General features: G+C 34.3%; 1 protein-coding gene and 1 non-coding gene across 2 annotated transcripts in view; both read right to left on the reverse strand.

Annotated features, from left to right (window-relative positions):
- LOC111044223 (liprin-alpha-1) overlaps positions 1–26,385 on the reverse strand; it is a 306,418-nt gene that overhangs the window by 200,527 nt on the left and 79,506 nt on the right. The gene's annotated exons all lie outside the window — the stretch shown is intronic.
- Positions 13,709–13,798, reverse strand: Trnai-uau. Its single transcript is given in 2 exon segments — positions 13,709–13,744; positions 13,761–13,798. It is a non-coding gene; the product is annotated as a tRNA-Ile (tRNA).

Below are 26,385 nucleotides of genomic sequence, written 5' to 3' on the forward strand. Positions count from 1 at the left end.
AACAACAAAAGTTCCAAATTAAGCCAAGCTACTGATTAAAACTAACCGCTCTAATCTGAGTGTGCTACTTCTTAAGGAAGCTTTTGAACAATGTTCTTAGTGTTTAAGTTCTTGGAAAGAAGCGGAGTAGAGGTCAAGTAAACGAACTAGCACGTCCGAGTAGCAACATAGAAAGGACCTTACTTTATCCCGGATAAAGGCCAACTCTAGCCTTTTCTGATTAACTCTTCCTTTCCGTAGCGGCAGACTTTACACCCTTAACCGACCCACCCCTGACCGCCTCAACTACCCCTCACACCCGTAACAACTAACCATCAGCACAACCCTTAGCTCCAACAAAGCCTTCTCCCACTACATGTGTAACACTCTTGCCTGAGAAAAGCACACTCTCGTCCTTTTAACCTTATTACAGCCATTCAGCTGATATTCACGCCTCACTTTCAACCACTTTTCCTCAACATCTTCTTCCAAATAACAATCTCACTACAAGCAAGGATTAATTTACATACAATCAATCAACATTCCTCAACACATTTCGAGCCATAAATTAGTTATAAAAATAGAATTCTGTGTCGTGACTAACTGTTTGAAATAACAATTGATTGAAGGATTGAGCCTGGGTTAGAAAAACCACAATAAAAAATACTTAAGCACATAATTGGATAGAGTTCATCATACTGGTGTGCAATCATAGAAACAGACATCATTTGAACAAATAAATGGTAGTAAAAAAGTTTTACTAAGATCATAATGATAATATAAGATAGAACTAATAGAATAAATATATTTGTTACCCTTCATGATACAATGTTTGCAACGAAAAGTCAAGCAAAAGAGTTGGGGAGATATTTTTACATCAGTAGAAACAATCACCTATTAAGTTAATGATTTTCCTGAAAGTGAATTCCGAGAAAAGGTTGGAATCGATCCAACCAAATAAGTGTTATCAATATTTATCGCTGTGATCTCTATTAACAAATAATAAGAGCCTTTTTTATCACTTCTATTGGGAATGTAGTGATTCAGGTAAACCTTTGATCATTCACAGTTCAGAATCAGTAAGGGCCGCTTTCCGAGCTCGGGATTTAGCTAAGTTCTAGACTTTAACCGGCTTTTAACTCTTGGAGAAAGAAAATTGGCTTTCCAAGTCAGGACTTAAACGTAGTCGAGGACTTAAATAAACCTTGGAGTTTAGAGATCACATTAGACTCCAGAGTTTATAATTTCGCTTTCTGATTGAAGGGTTTATAAGTCCAGGAATTAAATTAGATTTTCGTCTCTTTCCGAGTCGATGGTTCATCAAAAATTATTGTTATGTCTAGAACTTGAAACAGCGTGATTTTGAACCCTCGACTGGGGTAGGGTTTAGATTTAAGTTCTAGACATAACTGAGCTAACACAATTCAGTTAAGCTATTGTTTTAGAGTTGATGAATAGACAATTAGATATTATGGAGTTCCTAAATTATTTGGATTAGTCCATCTACATTCATAATTTATAGTTTGCAAGTTTATTTTAGAATAAAGTTCTATCAGAATATTATGCGTAAAAACTAACCTCATTTTACGGCTGTCACATAACCTTATTATCAAGAAAAAATAACACAAGAATTGCCTTGGAATTTTATTATCCAATTTTCTTAATCAATGTAATTTGTAAATTGTAACATAATGTTCATTATAAAAATAATATAATAAAATTTATGTAATTTTTTCAATAATTATATTGAAATAATTCCAAACAAAAATACGTTTTTCAACTAAATACTTATATTTTTTAATCCAGGATCACTTACAATGATCAATAATGGCATAACGTAAAGTGAAATGTCTATTCATGTTCCAAAAGGATAGATTTTGTTTCGAAATAGAAATATTAATTTATGTTAAATAATTTCTATTATAACACAGATAACCAAAACAAAAATCTGGTGTGGTACACTCACACAACTTTCCTTGCTCATTGAACTGGGAGCCTCATTCTTAAACGACAATAATTTAGAGAAATAACATAATGACGATTGGCGGCAACATAATTATTTGAAACTACGATCAGACTACTGTATATGTGTGTATATAATTGTTTTCAGAGTACTTTTTCCTTTGTGTAGTCTAAATTGTGAAATCCGATGATTTTTTAAAAGTCGTCGAAACAGCTGTTCTACAGATGAAATATCTCGACTATGTGTTATTTTTATAGACTGCTCTACCTACCTACCTCATGCACGAGAAGGAGGTTACAAAGTCCATTTCTCAAGGATGGGGTGAACCCCCCATTAGTTTCCCAGAAAGGAGACTCATGCCAGTTGATGGAGCTGATAAATAACTATACAGAGTATGAATTTGAAATAGATCAGTCGAGTAATTTTTGAGAAAATCGTGAAAAACATGGTTTTTCAGTAATTACCCGCCATTTTTCTCGAGAATATTACGCAGCTCCTGCAATTTTCCCAGAAATGAGACTCGTGTCAGATGATAGGGCTTATAAATAGCTATCCATGGTATAAATTTGAAGAAAATCGTTAGAGCCGTTTTCGAGAAAACCGTGAAAAACATGGTTTTTTAGTAATTATCCGCCATTTTTCTCGAGAATATTACGCAGCTCCTGCAATTTTCCCAGAAATGAGACTCATGTCAGTTGATAGGGCTAATAAATAGCTAACACACACACACACAGACCAACACCCAAAAATCATGTTTTTGGACTCTAAACGTTTTGAAACGTTTAGAAAACTTGGAATTGGGGTACCTTAATTTTTTTGGAAAGCAATACTTTCCTTACCAATGGTAGTAGGGCAAGGAAAGTAAAAAGCTTCTGCGCTTGCACATCACGATGCAACGCATTTTTATTCACAGGTCTTCATCAGCTGTCTCCCTTAGCCAAAATAACAAAAAAAATCTGGTGTGGCGCACTCACAAAACTTTCCTTGCCGTTATGAAAATTGATCATTTGACGCTAGTGTTCCCGCGCATCTCAAGTCTACTATTCAAAGATCTAAGCCAGCTGGTCACAGGACAATAACGCTGCAGACACATGAAGTCTGCTATCTCTTCATAGTGAATGATTAAATAGTATCAACACTTGCCAACAGTTCTCAAATTGAATAATCTTATTTTCTCGAATTTCGAGCTCATTTTCAATTTTAGATATAAATGTTACTGAACATTAATTGAAGAGATTTTTAAGCTCAATCTTTTCAACTTGAAATTTTTTATTTAATTTGTATCTGAAGCCTGATAATTGGGAATCTAAAATCAAACTTTGCATAGATGAGGCGGAGTTCCTGGAATTTTCACAGATAAAGGATTTGTTGCAGTTGGTAGAGCTTATCAATGACTATTTCAGGTATGAATTTGATCAAAATCGTTGGAGCCGTTTCCGAGAAAATCGCGAAAAACCCTGTTTTTGACAACATTTTCGCCATTTTAGCCGCCATCTTGGATTGCATTTGATCGAAATTGTTCATGTCGGATCCTTATAGTTGTAACATATTAAAATTCGATAAGCAAGCAAAATCGCTAATTGAAAGAATTTTATAGGTCTGGAGCAAAACAGCTATTCTATTATCGCCAAATGCAATAACAAATGAAAGATTAGATAATAACGGGTACCATGGCTAAAATTAGAACAGCCGAATAGAAAAGAATTTCATTTGCTATTTATTATATTATATAAATTATTGGAAATTTCGAGGTTAGGCTTAAACACCTACCGATCGGCGACCTAATAATCGATCAAGTCGTATAATGTGAAATCTAGCCAGACACCTTGGCAAAAATTTGTTGTAAACAAATAGTATTCAACTAGAGGATTTGGAAAGCACATGGCTACTAGTTATAGAGGGAAAAACAACCTATAACATTCAAAAATATTTATTATCTGTAATGAGCATGAACAAATACACCAAAATAAATAAATAAAATATTAAGGAAGTAGGATAGTCATAGGCGCTTGGATACATTAGTGAATTTGCATGAACCAATCAAATTACAGTAATATTGATGGGCGGCAATAGGGAGCCGATTCAAATTTATCTATAAATATTTTTATAAATGATAAGAATTTATAAATTATCACTACTCAGTTTATGTATCGGATATGGTCCGAGTAATTATAAAATATTATACCTAAGATATAGGTAATAATTTAGCAGATTGGCACAGACTATTTGATCCTTTGAAAAGTCGACTTACGCAGTGAAATGAACTCAGCAAATTTTTATTACGCAGCGAAAAGGTTAATGGCGTAGTAGTGAAATATTTAAATGTATGCAAATTTGTAAGTCAGAAGTAGGATTGTAGAAAATAAGGGTAGAACAGAGCCCACTTGCCTGCCAGTCGCCACCATGGAACGACACTAAATTTTATAGAGCACAAGTCCCTTTGTTAAATTGTACGTTTGAAAGACTTAGAATATAAATTCATTAATTAATTTTTTATAAGACTTAGTGATGCTGTATTAAAGCGTAAGTCATTAGATATTTATTTATTCCCTTGGAGAGGATGACTTCGGCCACCAAAAATCCAGGACGACCAGGAAATTCGGATCGCCACCATTGTCTTGTGAAAATTCAGCACGTGAGTGATAAATTATCGAAATATATAAAGTTAGGGCGCCCAGTGCTTCGAGTGAAACCAAAATATAAAAAGCTAGCTCGTCGAAAAGGTTATAAATATTAAAAATTATTATAAAACTTGTGCAAGTCTTAGAAGGTACAAGAAACATATTACTAGTTAAATGAATTATATCAAACGCATATGTCTAAGGATGCACAGATTAAAGGAGTACTTGAATTTAATATTATAATGTACATATGCTCACTCAATCATTAATTTTATTAGCGAATTATAAGATATAAAGGTAGCTCTTGTTCACTGGATAAATTAATTTATCTGATTCCACCAGAGGCCGAACCTTAAGCCCTGAGATATATATATATATATTGAGAAATATACTGAGATCTACACATATTGTATATTTGAGATTTATGATTTATCAGTTGATTATTTTATTATTTCTGGAAAGAAGATATATATTGGGATTTTTAAATCGACAAGCAGCAGCAAGTCGATACCTGAGCTGCATGAAGATAAATGCATGCAATTAATGATTTAAAAGCACATGGTAACGTTTCGTGCTAAAGAACTAAAAAGTAGTGAGCCAATCTGTGATATTTTATTTTTGATATATTTGTTCTTATTTTTATTACTTTTGCTTGTTGCTCTATATATATTTCTACATTTATTTGGTCGTTAATGTTTTATTGTACAATATATCCTTTAAAGTGTATCCTTTATTTATTTCTCCATTTCCATGCATGACCAATCTCATATTTATTTATCGAATTATCAGTATTGAAATATTAAGAAAATTACCATCTGGCTTTATTCTTCACCGAATAAGTTGGTTTAGTCAGCGATATTTAGCATTGATAATCAAATCTTTGGAAATAATACGTTCTAGAGATTTATATAAATTATACAAGAGCAGTGAACTACGGGAGCTTCTGAGCGAGCCTATAAGAATTTTGTCTAAGTTGTATTCTAAGAACCACAACCAGAGCCATATAATTTTGTACTCATGCTTTACCGACTGCAGCCAAGCCAGGCAAACCGTTATTCACAAAAATAACGTTACATAGTGTAAAGGACCTTACGTTCCAAATTTCAAGTCATTCCGTTAACTGGGGGATGAGATATCGTGTACACAGACGCACATACACTCATACGCACACACACACACACACACACACACACACACCAATACCCAAAAAACCACTTTTTCGGACTCAAGGGACCTTGAAACGTATAGAAATTTAGAAATTGGGGTACCTTAATTTTTTCGGAAAGCAATACTTTCCTTACCTATGATAATAGGGCAAGGAAAGTAATAGACCCCGGAGATAAGAAAATGAACCCGTGACTTCAGAAAGTCGATTTAATCCGAGTCCTTATTATAGTCCTGGACTTTCTATAGAATATTTCAGTATTGAAGGTTTCATTATTTTTAAAAGTTTCAACGTTTCTTTGATTACATTACTGTGATATTTTGGAGGGGAATAAATGAGTCTCGTACAATAGGGAGTATATAATCACTGATATAAATGATGAGATGAAATCCAAAAAACACCATTTCTGATAAAGCTATTTTAAAATATAAAAACCAAGAATACCGATAAAAATGTTTACAGATTTCTTACAGCTAAAAAATCCATCGTCAAAACACAAGCAAATCTAACATGTCAAACATGTCAGCGCTATGCTGACATAATCGGACTGGAGCTCGGCAAAACAAGAACAAAATCGCAAGCTTCGATAAGCTATAACACGATCAATCTTCTCGACGTGAAACCAAGAAAGTGAGACAGGCACTGATGGTAGAGCAGAGAAGTCACTCACTCACTCACAGCAACACGGTTCAAATATTTGTGGCTCGGATAAAACATTAAACCTTGCCATTGAACAATCTCCAAGTATCGCATAAGAAAAAAAATCAGGGGCGAAAATTTTAGATTCACAAGTATGTCTTCTGACACAAGATTGAACACAATCTTATAAGTATTGCATGGAAAGAATAATTATTATGCTAATTTGTAACCATCAATCAAAGATGTACAGAACAGATTGAACTCACATTTTTGAGTACAAGCATAGACCCACTCTAAGTCTTCATCAATATCGAGATGCATTACCTGAAACAAAAACAAATATTATTAACGTTATACAAAAAATTAAAATTATTATTCAGACGATAGATCTCAATGACAATACTAGTGTCTCGACATAAACCAAGTTTTCAGATTTTTTAGCCAAATCTGAAGTCCCTTTATTGTAGTCAAACATTATGACAACGTTCAAAAGCATAATTTGATTGAAGCCAAGGTAATGATGAGAATACATTGTGCAGGAAAAATTGCGATGGTTTCAACCAATGTAATTAGAATACAATATATTCTAGTAAAATTTTTATTGAAACCATTGCGACCACAGCATCAACAATATCCAATTGATTGAAGCCATAACGTCACTAATCACTTTCAAAGTGGCGAGATCACACAGAGACAACAGAAAACGCCGACAAAATCAACGTGTGAGCGTGGAGAGGATAAATATTGACAAAAGGACGGCTGGGGGTTACAGAGCGTCTGTTATTTGTGTCACTACTACACCACCACGATAATTCTTTCTGACAGCTGGTTGAGCTCCATTCTATAGGATAATCACGATAAGGTGGTTGTGTCACACTGTGCTCCTCCACCACATAGACCTGTCCAACGCAGTACATGGAACCCTATCAAAAGTTCCGTAACAAGAAATCTGCAATTATTGTCAAACCTCTACTTGATTGTAGTTGTTGAGACCACAAAAGAGCCAAGTTAGATCAGGAAATTTAGGAGATCGCTTGCTTGTTTTCTATTGTCTATTGTAATTATTCATGAATGAAATTTGTGAATTGAATTAAGAAACTCACGGTCTTAAACCGGGTACACACTTGACATGCATGGTTCCGGAGATGACAACGGCCTAGAGTGGTGCATGCCACACATGACCGTCATGTGATCAATCTGTCCTACCACCACCCCATACAAAAATCGGACATGAGTAGGATCGCAACTCTGCATGACAATTGTGGGGGTCACCAGGGCGGCTGTTACAAAACAAGTTACATTAGTGTTAGTTAATCGTGTTTTGTGATTTTTATTCATGGAATAAAACATCGAATACTCGAATGATTTTACTGTTTCACAAATAATTACTAATTATTGACACTCAGGCCGGGTTGTGAAAAAATCCTGTTGAATTTTAATCATGATTAAATGCCACGAGAACCAATCATAAAAGGCTTTTCCGTGAAGAATTCTTCTCTGGTTCTCGTGGCATCTAATCACGATTAAAATTCAACAGGTTATTGTGCAACCGGGGCTGAATCTCTGCTTTTTGATAATTTTTTTCATACAATTTGATAATTTCAGCCCGCTAAATTTGATAGTTTGATAATTTTTACATATTCTCTGAACTCTCTATTGCATGAAAAGAGGACGCTTTTTCGAGTAGATAGTCGAACTGTACAGAGCACTTCGCCGACCGGAAATAAGCCCGTCAAATAGGCTGGGGCGACGGTACCGGTTTATGGCGGATTTGATGGTAGACTCCACCACTTGCTGGACGCTTTATTAGCGTCGGAGGGAGAGAGAGAGAGAGAGAGAGAGAGAGAGAGAGAGAGAGAGAGAGAGAGAGAGAGAGAGAGAGAGAGAGAGAGAGAGAGAGAGAGAGAGAGAGAGTGGCTGAGAGAAGGTTGGACAAGCCCTTCGGTGACGATGAGGGAGAGCCCTTTACGAGCCCTAGGTACACGACGGTCACCCTACACCCTTCCAGGACCACCACAGCCACGTGGGCAAATCAGCCTTCAAGTCAAAAGCTGTAACCATTAGCTGATAAGCCGGATACAGGAAATCGTGTAATTGCTCATCAAAATAGAGAGTTGGCTTATTTAACCAACATGTAACCAATTTTTAAATACGGATGTCCACATGCCCAGTTTACATGGTTGTATTCATACGCGTGTTGCATGCATGTTGAGACGCTGATTAACTTTGGTAAAATTAGTACTATTTTTAGTAATGAAAAATTATTTTAGTAATAATAAAATTACTACTATAACTCTAGTTATACTGGGTTAACTTTCAATTTACTTTGGATAAGATCATATAGTTTTTTTATTTTTTTTATTTGACAAACTAAATTTTGAAAATTTATTCTTCAATAACAATTACATATTTTTATTTTATTGAAAAAAAATGTATATATACATTTTTTATTTCATATTTTATATATATTTTTATAATTTTGTTCATACATTGCACAAATTAATAGTTTTGTGTTATTGATGGATGGAATAAAAGTTATAACTGATGAATGAAAAATCATTAATTTAGTGATGTCGGAGCTATAAAAAAGTTATTTCGTAACAGTTCAAAACAGGAAACTGATCAAGTTCGTATACAATTTCCAAATCCTGAAATCACTATCTCTAAAACTATGAATAACGTCGGTGATAAAACTATAAAGAACGTAGATTAAGACAAATTACTTGAAATACTTGGAAATAGCGATTTCAGCTCTGTTTTAAATCAATCTGATGTTAATATAGCTTATGATACTTTTTGTGATATTATTAACGTAGCTCTAATGCAATGTACTCATGAAAAACGGATATCGATAAGGTATAATAAACTGAAACCATGGATGAATGTGCATTTTATAAAACATATTGAAAAGAGAAGACTATTGTATAAAAAAACGTTGAAATATCCAGATAATGAAAACTTAAAAAGAAATTATAATAGGTACAATTCAAAATTGCAAGCTGATTTAAAGTTGAGAAAAGAAAATTATTATAATGATGATTTATTTGAAATCAATAAAAACAACTCCTCAGCCCAATGGAAAAAATCGATGACCTTACTGGTGTAGGTAAAAATGAAAATTATGAAATTTCCTTATACTGTGATGACAACAATGTAAATATTACAACAGACCCACATGAAGTTGCAAATATACTCAATTCTTATTATATTGATGTTGTTGGAAAACTGACAGCTGGCAATAGTTTGAGTCAGACAACAGATACTTATCAGCAATGCTTTCCAGTCACTTGTCAATTACAGTCCATGTTTTTATATCCAACTGACACCGAACAAACAAATTCTATAATTTCGCCATTAAAAAATCTCCCGGTATTGATGGTTGGTCAGTAGAGTTAATTAAACATATATGTCCCATTATTATTGATTCTCTAACTTACATTATAAATTTGAGTATGCGCAGTGGAGTATTTCTTGACAGTTGAAGAGTGCAGTGATTGTCCCAATTTTCAAAAATGGAGATCCAAAATCTCCCGGTAATTACAGGCCCATATCACTTCTTCCAGTTATGTCCTAGGTAATTGAAAAGGTTGTCAAGCATAGATTACTTTTTTTTCTACAGCAAGTTCAAATTTTTTAGTAAGAATCTGTTTGTGTTTACGAAAGGGAAATGCACTGAGGATGCATTGTTAACAGTCATATCTCAACTAAATTATGGATTGAATCATAATTGTAAGGTTGCAGGTTTGTTTATAGATATTACCGACGCTTTTAATTGTGTCGATCATAAAATCCTATTGAAAAAGCTTTGGATTTCTGGTATTCGTGGAACTCCGTTTCAATGGTTTAAAAGTTATCTTACCAATAGGACGCAGTGTGTCCGTATTGCAAATAATATGAGTCATTCGTTAGCAATCAAATATGGGGTCCCCCAAGGATCAGTATTGGAACCTATATTGTTCCTTGCATATATTAATGATCTTTGTGAGGGTGGGTTCGGTGGGAGTGTCACTGCTTTTGCAGATGACACTGCATTAACTTACTCTGCTGATCATCCTCAAATTTTGGAAGGTAAAATGCAGAATGATTTGAATATTTTGAAATATTGGTTTGATCTGAATCATTTGACTCAAAGTACAAAAACTAGATATGTTTAAAACTAGAGACAGTTAGGACAGTTGAAATGCCATTTACTCTATATTATAAATGTGCGGATTGTTTAAACAAGGAAATTCCAAGTACTGTGTGTCATGAGTGCATTCGAATCGAGAAGAGTAATTTTATTAAGTATCTTAGTTTTAGTTGATGAGAATTTTAGTTGGTGAGAATTTGAATTGGAAAATGCACATGGATATAGTAGAGAAGAGAGTTCTATATTTGGTTTGAAAATTATATATTTTTTGCGTTATCTGTGTCCACTATCTGTGTTAAAAACCATTTACTATGCATTAGTAAACTCTAAATTGCAGTATGGGGTTACATTGTGGGGAGGTACTTATTATTTATCTGTGAAACCACTGTTTATTACACAAAAAAAGTTAGAGTAATGCTGTTCAAAGGAAGTCCAGAACATGCTCAACCCCTTTTTTACTTTCCTTGCCCTACTACCATAGGTAAGGAAAGTATTGCTTTCCAAAAAAAATTAAGGTACCCCAATTTCAAGTTTTCTATACGTTTCAAGGTCCCCTGAGTCCAAAAACATGATTTTTGGGTATTGGTCTCTGTGTGTGTATGTGTGTGTGTATGTGTGTGTGTGTGTATGTGTGTGTGTGTATGTGTGTGTGTGTGTGTGTGTGTATGTGTGTGTGTGTGTATGTCTGTGAACACGATGACTCCATTCCTAATTAACCGATCGACTTGAAATTTTAAACTTAAGGTCCCTATACCATGAGGACCCAACAATAAGAAATTCAATAAAATTCAATTCAAGATGGCGGAAAAAATGGCGGATAATTACTAAAAAACCATGTTTTTCACGTTCTTCTCGAAAATGGCTCTAACGATTTTCTTCAAATTTATATCATGGATAGCTATTTATAAGCCCTATCAACTAGCATAAGTCTCATTTCTGGGAAAATTTCAGGAGCTCCGTAATATTCTTGAGAAAAATGGCGGAAAATTACTAAAAAACCATGTTTTTCACGGTTTTCTCGAAAACGGCTCAAACGATTTTCTTCAAATTTATACCATGGATAGCTATTTTTAAGCCCTATCAACTGGCATAAGTTTCATTTCTGGGAAAATTTCAGGAGCTCCGTAATATTCTTGAGAAAAATGGCGGATAATGACTAAAAATCCATGTTTTTCACCGTTTTCTCGAAAACTGCTCTAACGATTTACTTCAAATTCATACCATTGATAGATATTCATAAGCACTATCAACTGGCATGAGTCTCATTTCTGAGAAAATTCCATGAGCTCCGTAATATTCTTGAGAAAAATGGCGGATAATGACCAAAAACCAGGTTTTTCACGGTTTTCTCGAAAACTGCTCTAACGATTTTCTTCAAATTCAAGCCATGGGTAGCTATTCATGAGTCCTATCAAATGACATGAGTTTTTTCCTTGGAAAATTGCAGGAGCTCCGTAATATTCTTGAGAAAAATGGCGGATAATTACTAAAAAACCATGTTTTTCACGATTTTTTCAAAATAACTTGACCGATTTTTTTCAAATTCATACTCTGTATAGTTATTTATCAGCTCTATTAACTGGCATGAGTCTCCTTTCTGGGAAACTAATGGGAGGTCCACCCCATCCTTGAGAAATGGACTTTGTAACCTCCTTCTCGTGCATGAGGTAGGTAGGTAGAGCAGTTCATAAAAAGAACACATAGTCGAGATATTTCATCTGTAGAACAGCTGTTTTGACGACTTTAAAAAAATGACGACTAAAAAAATCATTGAATTTCACAATTTACACAAAGGAAAAAGTACTCTGAAAACAATTATATATACACATATACAAAAGTCTGATCGTAGTTTCGAATATGAGCAAGGAAAGTTGTGTGAGTGTACCACACCAGATTTTTCTCAACTGCTTGTGTTTCCTTCAAGACATGTATATATATTTCGTGTTATGAGGGATTTCTATTTGAGAAGTGGTAATTCATTTGGTATATATATAATATTATATATATATTAATAAACAGTAATATATATATATATATTAATAACAGTAATATATATATATATATATATATATATATATATTATATATATATATATATATATTCTCAAAGATTGCGGAATACCCAGACAACTGTGATACCAAGAACATACACAGAGGCATATAAAACATCATTTGAATACTTAGCTCCAAAAATGTGGAATAAAGTTAATCCAACTGAGGAAAATTTGAGGTCAAAACATTTATTGGAAAAATATATCAGACAATTTTTGATGAGCATAGTTGATATTGAGAATTGGATTAGATCATTGGGCTAATGGCACTTAATGTTTTTATTTTTTCAAGATTTATTTTTCTGTTACTTTTTTTAAAAGGGAATTTGTTTGTGATTAAGTGAGGATCGGGCTTGACTCACTCTTATTTCTGTTAAAATCAAGTTTGGTAACCCCAACACAATTTTCATTACAGGGGTACCACACATTATTGTTTCTTGTACCATACAGTATGGTTGGCTAATTATGCAGTGATATAATTTTGTAACATAGAAGTATATTACATTATGTATTGTTTCGTAATATGAAAGAAATATAAATTTTTAATATTCGTTTTTTTTAGCATTAAGTAGCTAAAAAATGTGGCTAATGAATTTTGTTTATATTATTGTGACTGCATATGGCGATGTTTAAATGAGAAATATTTCTTTGTATTCTTACATTGTAATATTTTTGAGACATAGCATTTGATAAATTTGGATAATAACTTAATATCTTTAATTGTTTTTTTCTTGTAATATTGTACTGTTGTTTATGAGAAACAATAAATTCTATTCTATATTTTATTTTTAACTAATGTAAATGACAAGTAGTTGAGATTTGATTAATCAAATTCCACTTTGACTATTCAATTATTTTGTAATTTCTTTTTTTTTAATTAAAAATCAACTGTTGTGATCTAAATCTGTTAATTGGTTTGGATTGGATCTTATATCGACTATCTCAATTTCTTGAGTGTAGTGAAGTGTATTAAATTTAATATACAATTGACTATAATTTTAATTAACTTATAAGCAAACTCTCATCAACATTGTTAAATCTCAAATTGCACTTAACGAGCTTTTTTATCGACTGGGAATAAAGTTTCTTGGATTTCAGAGTCATATGGTACAGGGATGGGTGTAGGCGCTTCAGCGAAGCGGTCGTTTCAAACAAAAAAATCTTCCCCAGGTGAGGCTCGAACTCACAACCCCGGCATCGCTTCGAATACTGACTATAAGTACCGTGCGCTAACCAATTGCGCCACTGGGGATTCCAATGTCACTCCAAGGCCTTGACACTCACAAGGTTGTCGGCTGGAACTCCAGCCTTCTTCCATTAAAATCCCTCGTTCAGGGTGTGCGTACACAGACAGCGGTCAACGGAGGGTTGGCGGTCAGAACGGCCTTGGGAAGATAATACAGATAACCACTTCCATAATATGTATATCCTCTTCAGACCGCTGGAAAGCGAACACCTAAACGCCTATGTGCGCAAACCCTTCACAACAAAACTAATAATATCATGTTACTATAGTAATGAGCAAAAGATAAGACAGTGTAAGTTTTTTTAATCTATGTACAAGCTTTCGGTTTACAATAAATAACATCAGTGAAAGTTCTGAGGTAGTTTTGTCTTAGTGTTTTAGATAATGATGTAGCAACCGAATCTAGGTTCTAGTTAATTTTTTAACAGAGCGATTACGAAATTCTTGGTTCTATTGATTATGGAGGTCTACCATCTAACTGAAAGCCATCTTCTGACTGAACTGGAAAATTTATGTTTAAATTCTAAATCTGTAGCACTTATAAGGTCATATTTGAATGATAGATTCCAAGCTGTTTCTTTTAATGAAGACATGTCTGGTTTCAAGCTTGTTCAAACTGGAGTGCCGCAAGGTTCAATCTTAGGACCTTTATTATTCATAATTCATATGAATGACCTGCCAGGGAACATTGAGGATGAGGGTACAGAGTGGTTACATGTATGCGGATGATGTATGTCTAAATGTAATTACTGGTAGCGAAATGAGAGAAACTGTTCTAGAAGAGAAGGTGAATCTTGTGTCAGACTGGTGTAGAGCTAATAAACTTGCTTTAAATTTAGACAAAACACAAGATTTATATGTGTCTTATGGAAATCGACATTCACCACATTTTGTCAAATTCCTAGGCTAGAAATATGGAGTGGAAGAGTCATGTTGATTGCACTTGCACTATAAAAGTCACAAGGGGTACTTTTATGCTCAAGAGACTGAAGGAGATAGTGTCTCAAAAAATCTTAATAATTACTGTTTACTATAGCTATGTACACTCTCATCTTTCCTATGGTACTATATTATGGGGAAACTACAAAGATGCTAATTCTTTGTTTATTTTACAAAAGAGGACAATAAGAAATATATGTCAAGTTCCACCCCTTACGCATTGCAAACCTCATTTCATTAAGCTTAGAATTATGTGTTTACCCTGTATTTTTATATTTCAATGTTTATTGTTCGTGAAAACCAATGTTATGTCCTTTTCTAGTCATTCTCAAATTCTCCACAATACTAGAAGTAAATTGAACCTGAGAAATGAATATTGTCGATACAAATCCAGTGTCATGTGAGTTTTAGGGCGTGTGCAATTAGATTCTTCAACCAATCAACATTATACATTAGAGACTTGGCTGTGAAAGATTTTAAATTACGAATTACAGATTTTCTAATAATTAGAAACTGCTTTTACAATCGGAATGAATATTTTAGTATTAATCCTATTATATTAAGCGAGCAACTTTTGTATTTATATCTCTGGCTATTTTTATATCTGGTTATTTATGTTTTACGGATCTCGAAAACGGCTCCAACGATTTTCACGAAATTTGGAACATAGTAGGTTTATGATATAAAAATTCGATTGCATTAGGTCTCATCCTTGGGAAAACTCGCTGAACGACATTAAAAGGATAATTCATCCTTGGTAAACAGATGATAATTTCGTCGTCTTTCGATAACAGAAGATGCGTGTGGGAGAGAGACAGAATTATTTCCAGCTGTGTAATCATAATCAATCAGCGAGAAATTTTATCTAGTTAGACAATTTTTTATCGATTTGATCAACATAATCTGATTTGTTGACATAACATGATAATCCTCCTAAACTAGAGTATATCATGATTTTCAAAGTTGATCATCATTTGACAATTTCAAGTGATTGATTAGTGAGTGCTATTTTGTTATTCAATTTCGTTTGTATATAATCTAAATTCTAAATTTTTTGTTTTCAAATCTTTGAACAGAAAATTGAACCTGAATTCAAGTGTATAGAACATAACCTACTTTCTGGACTATTTATAGTGTATAAATCAAAATTCGGGAAAGAAACAGTTTTGGGCTGTGCCTGTTAGTACTTCCCCAATCATTTTGAAGAATTGTGTTCGGTTTATCAAAAGTCAATAAACAAATAACGAGCGAAGCTCGGTGCCCCGATATTATGAATAATTTATAAATAATTATGATGATATTTATGATATTATTTACATGTATAACAATGATTGTGATTTTAATTACGTGGCCTATACTTGTTTTATACTTGTCGTTGGCAATAAATGGATTTGATTTGATAACTACCTGGACTACAACTCAGCAAGTCTCAATGAAGTTTTCAGAGAAGGGCAACAATTCTTCTGTCATTATTTAGATTACGAGAGTATTATTTTATATGGATACTGAGTACTATGTACAGAAAACCTTTGCTATACACTGTAGAAATAGGATAGAAGAGAATATCAATAATGCTTTCTAGATAAAACGCTACGGCAAGACTTTTCAATAAGTAGAGGGCATAGTAAGTGTTGAGGTACGAAATATTGCAGTGTCTGACGAGAAAGAAGGTTAGGCTTCGACCGAGCGAAGTGAGGTCGAGGTCCAAGATTCAAGTCGACGGTTTGGCATTTCTCTTAATGTTTAAATGTTTGAATGTTTAAATGTTCATATGTTGCGCATTTACTGCAAAACGCGGTAATAGATTTTCATGAAATTTGACAGGTATGTTACTTTTTGAATTGCGCGTCGACGTATATACAAGGTTTTTGGAAATTTTTCATTTCAAGGATAATATAAAAGGAAATAGGAGCCTCCTTCTTACGCCAATATTAGAGTAAAAATCAGACTACAGAATTATAGTCCGGGCGCAAATGACCTGAATAAGGCACTCCGTGGTCAATTTTGAGTAACAGCCGTGGAAGATGTCTCAATTTCTTCGTTCGGTCTAGCATAATAAGGATCGTGATGATGATAAGTCGAAATCACAGGCAAACACATCAGAAAAAAGATGGCCGCCAAAATTTTCAGGGTTTTGCTAAATCGCTTGTATTTCAATAACCGTTCGAGATATTCAACCGTTTTTTAGACGAAAATATTTTTAAAATCTTCCTCTTCAATTTTTGTTTTATAAAGTTTTCCTCTAAAACGCATATTTTTTTAATTATAACATTCAAAACCCCAAAAAATATTTTTTTTTCTCAATTTGTTCAAATTTAATTCTATTATAACTTTCTTTGTGCCAGATATACAGAGACATTTTAAATATATGAAATTTAAAGCGTTTCTTGAACTTCGGAACGATATATCCTCATGCGCTGTACGTTGAGAAATGAGTTCTCCAGCGCCCTCCAAAGAAATCCCGGCATGATTTCTGGTGCATTTTTCCATAATCATGAGGTAACAAGCTAGAACTATAAAATCGATTTTTCATCACTACTTTAAGATAGAGACTTGCAAATGGTCTCAATCTCTTCGTTACAACAAGACGAATGAGAATATTGATGATGGAAACAACGAAAATATTCGACATCATTGAAAAATACAAGATGGCGGCCGTTATTGACAGAAATTTTTATATCGCTTGTTATTCAGTTATTTTGAGAGATATCTGATTGGTTTTATCACCAAAGTGTTAGGAAATAACCAAACAATGACGTTCGAGAGAATCATCTCATTTCGACCACTCTTTCCATTATTTATTAATCTTCAAAAACTTGAAACATACATTTTCGGGGACAATATTTTACTTTGCACTCTGTATATGTATTCGCAGTGAACAAACACTAGTATTATTGGCACAGTGATGTAGAATATTTCTAAAGATCCAAATTGACATCAGGTTGGAGGCTGTAAGTCCATATTTTACGACTGGAGCGTCATCAGAAAAAGAGTAAAAAGTACTGTTTGCAGCGAAAAACATGCTTTTTCCACCAAATGCCAATCCCAACAATTAGAAAACCGTGTAACTCATGACTCCTTGAAGGTACAGACTTGGGAATGGTATCAATCTCTTTATAGTGATGTGTAGAAAGAGATTATCCATGATGGCAATCTCAAAAATGTTTGTCATAATGAAAAAACAAGATGGCGGCAAAAATATGTCAATTTTCAAAAAATCGTCTGTAATTCTAATAATGTCAAGGATATCAGATCAATTCAGCCATCTGGAAGCTCTAAAATAATCATACTACAATATCCGGAAGATTTATCCAATTCCACCATCTTTTACTATGGTGAAAAAAATCGATTTTATAGTTCTAGCTTGTTACCTCATGCTTATGGAAAAATGCACCAGAAATCATGCCGGGATTTCATTGGCGGGCGCTGGAGAACTCATTTTCGACGTACAGCGCATGAAGATATATCGTCCCAAAGTTTAAGAAACGCTTTAAATTTCATAAATTTAAAATGTCTCTGTATATCTTGCACAATGAAAGTTATCCTTTGTCAATTGGTCTCTTATTGCAAAAATGGAGATTTCCCACTCAACACCAAAACTGCTGCAAAAGGTGTAGGGAGATTCGTAAAAGTATGAAATTATACATCAAAGTGAAGAGAATTCAATGTTCTCTAGGCTCATAATCAACATGGATTTTTCCCATCGATTTTTAAAAAAGTTATAAAAGCAAAAACTGAAAAAAAATTTAGGCGAACGTGTTTTTTTTTTTTAAATTTCACACCTTCAAGAGCGGATATCTCGAAAACTAGAGAAGATATAGAAAAAGTTGTGAGATGAATATTGTAGGAAATTATGTAAGCTTCAATGTTGTATATAACAGTTATGTCTGTAAGGTAGTTATGTCTCGAGTTATATGCGAGAAACCAAAAAATGGTACCTTTGAACCATCCCCACCCTTATAGCACAGGGGGTAGGGGTTGGGACTTTTGATATGTTCACCTCCTTAATACCCTTAACAGAACTTCGGGGTCAAAAATTGTCTTCCAAACATTTCCTTCTATACCCTTTTTTGAGCATTCATTGCCTGGGCTATGTCCTTTTTACTGGAATAATTTTAGTCTTACAAATAAATATTATTCTAAGTTTCTTACAGACAAATCCTAGGCATCAAAGCCCCAAGTTTTATAAAAATAGAATCTTTTTAGTAGAAAATGTAACTCTTTTTGTTTAAATAACATATGAATTATTATTAGATATATATGAAACCTAGGATTTTGCTCTAGAAGTCTAGAACTGGGGTGCCAGAAAGTGACGACTAAGGAAAGAAGTGGAATGATATTCTTCATAAATGTTTCATTCAATTTCTTCTTTTTTAACTTCATACATTCGTTATAACTTTTTTATGAATCAATTTAATTTTGAATTAGCTTTCCTAGATTGATATCACCTCTTGATTGTAATGAAATATTATTACATCCAAGTTCACATTATCAGAAACATTTTGTCATAATTTATTCGTAGTAGGCTGCCAGTACTAGTTTAGAGTCAACTACTATCCTAGTACTGCACATAATATGATTGTAGGTATGGTAGCTTATGTTTGCTCTCTACAAAGACAAGGCATTCTTCAAGTTCCAAGATTAACCAGCTTCATCCCTTTGAGAGCCATAAACCATGCATGGTATTCCTATGAGACGGAAAAAACTTGTTTCAACAACGCACACGCAACCTGAACTTCCAGCAGAGAAGTTCATCAATCCATTGAAATAAGCCAACTTCCAAAACAAGCCGGCAGATGGCAGAGCAGACTGGACCAGTGGCGGCACCTAGCGTCAAAACCAGCAACTATTTCCAAATCCGCGCCACGCTCAAAAATCGATAGGAGAGGCAAGTTACCCAACCATCTCTGTAGGGAAACAAAAAATCCCTCTTTCGGTCTTTAATTCGTCTGAAAATCTTAACAGAGATTCATGAAAAGCGGTAATAAATAGAAATTGATTCTAAATCTGGAATTGGATCAAGGGTGAAAATAATACACCCAAATTATGTCGATATAGTCATCAAGGCTGTATCAGAATATAATATCATTATCGATAATAATATTATTTATAACGAATGTTGGTGTGGAAACGAGAGTCAATCGAGGTTACATGAAAAAATTAGGAGTAAAGATTGAAATAACTATTACCATTTATTTTGAAAATTTCTTGACTAAACTGGATAATTTTAGCCAATTATTGATGCCAAAAACGTTTTAAATAAAGCTAAAAACGTTTTGGTATCAAGCGGTTTGATAATCGAATTTATTATATCTCCTATCCTAGGGGACTATTAGATGATATAATGGAACTTACAAAACACGATGAAAATGTACCAACTAGGTACTACCAATAAACAAATGAATTATAGTGATTACATTCAAGAGATAGTGGATATTCAAAATGGAAATTTTCATGTGTGTGATAGAATTCAAAGATCAAAGATTTCAATAATTATGACAATGAGAATGAGATACTATTACAGTTACAGATATAAGAATTCTTTGATAGAAGAAGAGAAGTTGTAAAACATGTAAAAATATTTTATGAAAAATATTTGAATGTTGAGTTAATATCATACAGGTGGATCACTACGCTAGGGGCTGTATCCATATAAAATACTCAAGAATGATTTTAGTTTTGGTTGCCTAGAATGTAGCAAGAAGATTGGCTCATGTTTTGGGCTCCTAGGCAATTTAACATCCTAAAATTAAGAACGGTTCTAAGATTATCAAATAAATCAAATCGTGTTCAAGACGGAAGACTATTTCGTAGAACAAACTCCTAGCAATTAATAAGTGCGGAATGATTCTAAACCGAATTTACAATTTGATTTGAAAGGGTCAGTTGATTTTAGAATCTAGATTGTATTCAAGAGTTCGTTAATCACCATATTATTATGTCTGTACCTGCTACATTCTAACTTAGGGTAAGATATGATGAATTTATATGATTATGAAGTTAATTCTGAACAACTCATGTTGAAGACTAGAGTTCCAAGATGGATGAGTAGCATTACTGACTCTAGAAGATTGTGGAGAAGATAACTCTAGAAGATATATCTAGAAGATTGTGGTACTCCAAATTTTCAGATTAAATCATGTAGTTAAGGGACTTCTCTGGTAAATCAAATGAAAATACTTCGTTAATCAATACAAAAAAATCAATAAAATTGTTTGAAAACGAAGAATGGAAATGAGCATAATAAATTAATAAAATTTGGAGGAATAATTATAATACTTGATTGATCAATTTCAAATGAAATAAAACTATCGAATTATTACTGCTTATTATTGAATTATTATTACAGGCGAGAGACATCCTGCAGTTATCAGTATCACAATAGAATGAGAGGATATGAAAGGGAATGGGGAAGAGTAAGGTTTCTTTTGATTGATCACAATTTTGAAGGATGGTTAGATGTCGCAAACAAGACAAAGTAAATGCAATCATAAAGGGGGGTATACTTTTCCGAAAACAAGGGAGCTACATCCAAAAAATACGAAAATAATGATGCCACCATACAGTCACTCTTTCAAAATATTGGAATAAGTGGCACATTTATATGGAGCTGTTATAGTAGAAAGTACTAATGATGTGGCAGGCTGAAATATGAAGACGCTGACATTCAAGTGGAAAACAATGAACAATACCTTTTATGTACTGTACTTTCAAGTGTAAGGCAGAGGTTAATAGCTTCAAATATTTTCAAGAAATAAGCTTAGTGTGTAAGTTTACTTGCTCAGTTCCAATGGAAAATGCAGAAAAAGTACTCAATCAGAGAATATAGAATGTACAGAGAACATAAATACATTCACTGTACTCAAAGCGAACAGAGGTAGACTTTTTGCTTCACTATGTTCTATAATGATGGCAATTCAGAGAGAATAAAGAAATAAAGAAAGATCTTAACCAACAACTATTACTATTCATTTCCTATTGGAACTATTACTTCTGTATTCCATTGAATAATCGAAAAATTCTAATCGATGGATTTCGTAATAATCACGTATTAAGGTGCGTACAGACTTTCGCTCTGCTCCGCAACCGAACGTCACTCCAGCAGAGTGATTGATGATCGACCGGGGAGCAACAGTGGTTCGACCGGGGAACGCGAGAAGATCTAACATCTTCCGTAACGTTCATGATGGGTACGTGGGTGGAGCGACTGTAGTTCGATGGTGGCACGAGGGCGGTACGAGGGAGGAGCGTGCTCGGTGCGGGTTGGAAGCGCGAATATGTGTACGCAGCTTTAGACCGACTGTCAAATAATTATTTGATTGAACTTGCCCTTTAGTGAAAAGAGATAAATGGACCTGCTAATGGGTTCTTCGTTGTAAGTAGATTCCAAACCATCGGGGAGTGATTTCAGAATTATAAGAAAATTAAGATAACCTTATTAACAACGTTTATTTAGGGTTCAAGTGCACCATACACGAAGGGTACGAAGCTCCCCTGGGCACATCAATTGTGTAAGACGTGCTGAGTCAATTCAATATGATTTTTAGCTTTATTCTTGTTCTTATAATTGATCAAGTCCATTTCATTGTATTTGTTGAAGATTTAAAAATGAACACAATTTTTTCAATCAAGAGTCTTTAAAATGTTCTAATGTATTTAAATTTGTTAAAAGATTTCTGGAAAATTAAGATAAAAGATAAGAGACAAGAATGGAAAAACAATATCCATATTATTGGCATTCAAGGAGCCACTAGATTATTAACATTCTATATTTTGTCAACCGCATGCAAGCATCTTTAGAAAACAAAATTTAACTGATAGCCTAGTTGCGAAAACAAGGTTTTGAAATTTTTACACAATAATCATCGTTCCTCACCCATCAGCAATATGTATGGGCTACAACTTTCATCACTTTCGCCCCTAAGTTTTTCCCTGACATTACATTCGTTGCTACAAAAGCTAGGATATCAGAGAATAATGTGTGAAAGTGTTGGAAGACAATCAGCTATTCTCATCACAAAATGCTCCTGAGAAAGTAGAGAGTGCAAGAGACAAAGAGGAGGGTAGAAAGCAAAACGTGTGCACAATCTGTCTCCGGTTTTAAAAAGTGCTGAATGAATGAAGAAGAGGGTTTGAGATTGAGCAGCGCACGTTGAATAGGGAGCAGAATTTCCACCTGAGCCTCTGGGCCGGCCACTGGGGGAAAACACCAACTCTGGGGAAAGCTCACAGTCTCAGAGTGCAAATGTAACTCAGTACTGTGAGAAGTCACCATTCAGTAAGTCTCCAACATCAACAATAGAAAGTGGCGCATTCAAATCCCCAGATTAGTTGCCACAGTCTTTCAGACGTTAATGCCTTCTCACAAGAGATATCACAGTACGTAAGTGCGTATGTGTGTGAGTGTGACGCCCGCGATTCAATTTCATCTAATTCCATTATTCCGGCTCTTAATACAGTTCATATTGACAGACGAGATCTGTTAATGCTTCAAACAATCAAATAATCTATGTATCAGGTAGTTTACAATCAAACTGATCGGATTAGAAGATTAGTTCATTAATTATACTAGGTTGGAGGATTTGACAGTATTGATCACGCGGGAAGCGTCGTCAGATAATCCGATATTGAGGGAGACAAGATATTGGAGAAGTTATGTTAGCCACTGATAGAAGGATAGAAGGCTATAGTTTGTGTAAAAAAAGTTGAGACTTGGCCCTCCATCCGAAGAAATTACATGGTTGCCAATTCGTGTAAAATTGCAACTTTCTCAAATTCCCAATCCAACGTCAGAATTGGATGTAGAATATCACCCCCGATATCCTAGTAGTGCTAGAAAAGTTTCAGGTTTGAAGGATCAAAAGGAAATTCAACTTTTATGATAAAATTGGAACCATCGCGAAAATTTGCTTTTCTTTTGAATATCACTTCTCTCAGAATCATGGGGCGTCGTAATGCGTAATAATTTCATATCAAATTAACGGGGAGAATGTTTCCTTTCTATCGGTGTCTGGATAATTTTTATCCGACCTATAGTTATTTTTTAATTGATGTTTATGTTCGTCAATGTCGAGACATTTCGAACAGAAACCATGAAATTTTCGACATGCTGGAAGCTTTTTTGTTTCAAAAGATAAGTGGGTGGTGAAAGCGAGAAAGCTTCTCATAAATAATTGAAATTATTTTTCCAATTATTGTCAAACGTACTCGGAACAACGTATTTTGGCCTTTCAGTAGTTTCAAAGTCAAGGATAGCGGCTGAATGGTGTGCTACCATAGGCTATCAATAACTCGGATCAACAAAAACAAAATACAAAACGATTGAAAAATTCAGCAACTGCAAGCCACATGATTATACTAGTAGTTCTGTGAACAGTAGACCTTACGCAGTATTCTCATCCACAAGTACCTGATTGAAACTATAGACCTTATCAGATACAGCAATAGACTGGCTTCTCCACACATCTGTGTAATCACTTTTCAGCTGATTTATGATGAATAATTCTATAATCTGATTTTTACTCTGATATTGGCGTATGAAGAGGCTCCTTTTCACTTTTATATTATCCTTGAAATGCAAAATTTCCAAAAACCTATTATATACGTCGACGCGCAATTAAAAAAGGAACATACCTGTCAAATTTCATAGAAATCTATTAGGCCTACCGCGTCTCGCCGTAAATGCGCAACATATAAACATTAAAAAATTCAGACATTTAAACATTAAGAGAAATGCCAAACCGTCGACTTGAACTTCGCTCACTGAACCGTCCTCACTTCGCTCGGTCAAAAATAGTGAAAATGACAACCTCGCCACGAATAATCCAAGCAGTGTTTCATTACAGCCTTACTAGAGGCAATCAGCTGCTAAAGCTGCGTACACATATTCGTGCTTCCAACCCGCACCGAGCACGCTCCTCCCTCGTACCGCCCTCGTACCACAGTCGCACCGCCCACGCACCCATCATGAACGTTACGGAAGATATTAGATCTTCTCGCGTTCCCCGGTCGACCACTGTTGCTCGCCGGTCGATCATCAATCGCTCTGCTGGAGTGACGTTCGGTTGCGGAGCAGAGCGACAGGCTGTACGCACCTTTACGTTTGAAATAATTCAGTCAAATTTCTCGTAAATTTCCAGCTTTTAACATACAATTTGGTATACAATGCATATCATGCAGCCGCTCTCCGAACTTCTTTGGAGACCAAAATACGATCTTCCGACTACTTTTGACAATGGAAAAAATAATTTCAATTATTTCTGAGAAACTTTCTCGCTTTCACCACCCACTTATCTTTTGAAACAAAAAAGCTTCCAGCATGTCGAAAATTTCATGTTTTCTGCTCGAAATGTCTCGACATTGACGAACATAAACATCAATTAAAAAATAACTATAGGTCGGATAAAAATTATCCAGACACCGATAGAAAGGAAACATTCTCCCCGTTAATTTTATATGAAATTATTACGCATTACGACGCCCCACGATTCTGAGAGAAGTGATATTCAAAAGAAAAGCAAATTTTCGCGATGGTTCCAATTTTATCATAAAAGTTGAATTTCCTTTTGATCCTTCAACCCTGAAACTTTTCTAGCACTACTAGGATATCGGGGGTGATATTCTACATCCAATTCTGACGTTGAATTGGAAATTTGAGAAAGTTGCAATTTTACACGAATTGGCAACCATGTAATTTCTTCGGATGGAGGGCCAAGTCTCAACTTGCTATAATATCCATCATGTTATTAATTATCATCAAGCAATCAAGATGATAAGAATTGTCTTTTAACTTATCAAGATTTTTATTCAAGAGTATAATGAAGATTATGGAACGAGAAAAAAATTTCAGACACTGAATTAACTATAACAGACGAGTTGATGGATTGCGTTATAAGATGATCAGTAACATGAGTATGAGAGAGGTATGATTTGAAATGAGTATAAATAGATATTAATCGAGTAGTGATTATTATGCAAAGTTTGGACCTTCAGTGATATGAGTATAAGGTAAGATTGAATGAATCATTAGTTGAACCAACGGCAATACGATACAATAGTATAGTACATTGTCTTCAGAAGAGTATTCCCCCCCTAAATAGCACACGCTCAACTGAATTGAAAACTATTAATAGTGAAATCAATGAATTGAATTGGAAAATTTCATTTCGATATTGATAAAATATTTTATTAATTGATTGAATTGAATCAATTTATGTCATAAATTTAACAAACAGTAGGTCCGGTCCACAGCATCAATATATTTTCTAACAAATAAGAACTGCAAGTTTCCCAGTGAATAATAATTCTGCAACTTAAATAGACTAGCATTTGGATTATTAGTCAACAAAGTGCCAGCAACTAACTGTTTTCCGAAACAATTATTACGGGATTAATAGTGGCGCTGCATGGTGACGAAAAGAGAATTGTTAAATAGTGGATTGATGGCGAGGGGGGAGGGGTAGGGTTAGTGTACTCGAAACCAACCATCACAGCAATTAAATTTAATTAGAGGACGCCGGCACTCTCAACGCTACATCAATTATTGCACGCTAATTACTTGAATCTGTGTCTGCACTCAGCACTGTACGGTTGAGGGCCAATCAACCACCTTACCAATCAACTAGCCTAGTCTCATCCAACTTTTTGACTCTTGC

Source organism: Nilaparvata lugens, chromosome 7 (genome assembly GCF_014356525.2).
Source record: "Nilaparvata lugens isolate BPH chromosome 7, ASM1435652v1, whole genome shotgun sequence".
Taxonomy (NCBI): domain Eukaryota; kingdom Metazoa; phylum Arthropoda; class Insecta; order Hemiptera; family Delphacidae; genus Nilaparvata; species Nilaparvata lugens.